We start from the raw sequence: 3,299 nt of genomic DNA on the forward strand, positions 1-3,299 counted from the left end.
AATGAGACCAGTAGGTCACTTTCTTTACTTATGTCCACTGTGTGTTAGAAAAAATTGTGTTTGTTCTTCGTGTGACTTGATTTTCATTAAGTTTTCCTAATATGGTTATATGTTAAAGTTGTATCTCATTTAATTCTATAATATGGTTGTATGTTATAGCAAACATTTTATAAATGTTATTTTTGCAGTTAGTCTTATAGTTTTCATTATTACTGATCATAACATTTCATTATGTGTATTTGCTGCAATTTACTCACTTGTTGCCATGTTGTTGGATCATTAATTGTTTCTATTTAAAGTTCATTGGTAGATAAGCATGTTCTGTTTTTGGAATTATTTTCTCTGGGTGAATTTATAGAAGTGTATTTTCAAGACCAATACTTTAAGCATTTACGGTTTTTGGATACCTCTTAATGAATGGCTTATTTGATTTCTAGGAGAGTTGACTAGTTTATAGTGATAGTAAACATGTGCTAGGGGCCAAGGCCTACCCTCCCTTGACTTGAAAAGGTATATTATATCTTTTTTTTTTGGAATTTTAACATAGCAATTTCATCAACAGATCTTTGAAGACTACTTTTTTGTTTTTTTTTTTCTTTTATAAGAGGGTTAGAACAATGATTATGTTTGCAAAGTTCTGAGAAGTACATCTACTGTCCAAACTTTGGATTGAAGTCCTTATTTTTTTTCCTTTACTTACAGACAGGTATATACAGTGCTGTTGTAATAATGAAACAAATGTGAAATCTACTGTAAAGTTGCACAATACAGAAAACTGTTGCTCCATCTTCTACTACATAAATGTGACTCCACAGGTTAGAAATGTTGCTGTCATATTTTTGTTAAGTTGGAATTATCCCATCATGTATAAGACCTCTCTTTAACTCCAGATCCTCCAATTTTTTCCATAATTCTTCACGCTCTTTTTCTTTCTTTTTCTCACGCTGACGATCTGACTTGTATGTGGCTGTCAGCTCATCAAACATGGTGCTGTTCATTTCCATAAATGCCTTCAACACATTGTACACTAACGCCACAATAGCCGTATTCCAATGTTCTTTTGAAATCCTATAAAGACTGGAAAACATGATGGGAAGGATGACATTAGAGTTTTCTTCTATCAAACTCATGATGTATTCATTATTCCAATAATAGAGTGCCCTTTCTGCCACCTGAAAATGGGGACTAGATACACACTTGGCAATTTGTTTAAACAAAGGTTCTTGAATTTTAACAAATTGTGAAGGTTCAATCACATCCAAAATTTCTTCCAGCTCCCCAAGGAACATGACCTCTTTTTGACTGCATGTTTTAGGCCAAAATTTCATTAATCCCCTAATAACTGGTTCTGTGAGTGAAGGATCTTTCTCCAGAAACTGGACTATACAATATGCCAAGTGGGCGTGGAAGAGTGATAAGCTCCTGACAGTGTGTAAAGGGATCAACACTTTCACCAGAAACTGTTTGTGTTCTGCCTTAAGAGGTAAAGCAAAGCCATTGATAATACTTCCTAATATTTTCAGAAGTTAAGCTACACCATTGAAGTGTTCTGTTTCATAAACAAACCTTAGAAAAATATTGTTAATCTGTTTTCGGATAAATGCTCTAAGACCAAGAAACTTGCCATAAATTCTGTGTAGAACTGTTTTTAAGTAGTCTCGTTCCCGAGGGTCTTCACTGTCAAATAGCTCCAAAAGCTGTAATACAAATTTCTGATCTATGTATTTTTTGGCAATGCTGGGTTGAAATTCTTGGCTTTCCAAAAATTGTATGAAAAATTCATGTACAAGCTGTAAATGTGGCCACGATGCCTCAAGGGTAGGTCCATCTTCTTCTAGATCAAATTCATTGCTGTCACTAGGAGGGAGAGTTCTGAATATATTGCAAGATACCATTCTAACTACTTCAGGGTAAGTCTGCTCTGTCAAACAGCCTCTGCTTATTGTAATGTAGTCCACCAGTTCATTAAGAGTGGAGCGCTTGTATTCTTTCATTTTAAGATCAGATAGCGTGTCCATGAAGTAAAAAATGACACAGCACTGCTGAAGTTTCTTTAGGAACAGTTCGGGCTGCTCTGAGGTTGGAATGTCTTTTAGCAGCGGCAGAGGTGTTAATTCAATAGGCTTGCCTTGAGACCTAAACTGTGAGGAACTTTGTGACCTCTTCTGTCTGGCTTTTCTGACGGACTTCCGAGAAAATCCGTCTACTTTATCTACTGATGGAGGAGTAGTTGGTGCTGAGGACATATCCCTACTTGAAGCTTCTGCGGAAGAATCCAAAGATGATCTGTGGTTTCGAGGGGCGGGAGAAGGGCGAAGGGGCCGCGGAGGGGGCGAGCCGTGGAACCGGGAGGTGCAGGGGGGAGGGAGGTCCCGGAAGCTGCGGGGAGCCCGGGGTGAAGGCTGTCCTGTGCGGCGTCCCTCCGGTTCCGCGGTGGCGGCACTTCTAGGCCTCAGGGCCGGACCGAACCTCAGCGCTCCGGCGGCAGCGGCAGCGGCGACGGCCTCACGATCCTCCCCCGCGGGCCCTTCCCATCAAATCGGCACCGACCCTGTTGCGGCTCCGCCGGTGGCTCCTCGCTCACATTCCCGGCGGGCGGCGCCTCAGCTCTTAGACCCGGACCCAGCAGCGGCGGCGGCGGCGACATGGGAAGGGGGGGAAGGGAGGGAGGAAGGTTTATTATATCTTGACTTGAAAAGATGTATTATTACTGATAAAAAAAATTTTAAATTGTATTAAAAGTCATCTCTCCTGCATTATTCATTTCACAACTGTTCCTTCCATCATTTTTAACCCAAGGTTTCTTTTAAAACTTCAACTTCCTTGACATTGGCTCAAATGGATTATGAAGACAGCACACCTACTTTGAAGAGTTGTGGAAAACCTTAAAAGTTGCTCAGCCATTTACAAGAGCATTCATTATGTGACCCTATAGCATACTACCTTTATCTAAGTCAGGACTTTTTCCCCTTAGACTTGACAGAGCACTCACAATGGAATACTGAGATTTAACTCCCTCCCTCACAAGATGATGTTCAATCCCAGATCATTCACAACACAGTGTCTTTCTGTTTTGATCAAATATTCCTATCATAAAAGATAAAATTATGGGCTGGGGTTGTAGCACTGTGGCAGAGTGTTCTAGTCTCTTCCTTAATCAGTGGTGGCTTTCTTTGTTTATTACCAAAGCATTTTTGAAAAAAATATTTATTTTTTTAGTTGTAGTTGACATAGTACCTTTATTTTATTTATTTATTTTCACGTGGTGTGAGGATCCAACCCAGGGCCTCACACATGCT

The 3,299-nt window shown here is 40.0% G+C and overlaps 1 pseudogene; it reads right to left on the bottom strand.

Annotated features, from left to right (window-relative positions):
* Positions 1 to 842: 842 nt before the first annotated feature.
* Positions 843 to 2,317, bottom strand: LOC143387426 (serine/threonine-protein phosphatase 2A 56 kDa regulatory subunit epsilon isoform pseudogene; annotated as a pseudogene).
* Positions 2,318 to 3,299: the final 982 nt, after the last annotated feature.

The sequence above is a fragment of the Callospermophilus lateralis genome (assembly GCF_048772815.1).
Source record: "Callospermophilus lateralis isolate mCalLat2 chromosome 11 unlocalized genomic scaffold, mCalLat2.hap1 SUPER_11_unloc_2, whole genome shotgun sequence".
Lineage (NCBI taxonomy): Eukaryota > Metazoa > Chordata > Mammalia > Rodentia > Sciuridae > Callospermophilus > Callospermophilus lateralis.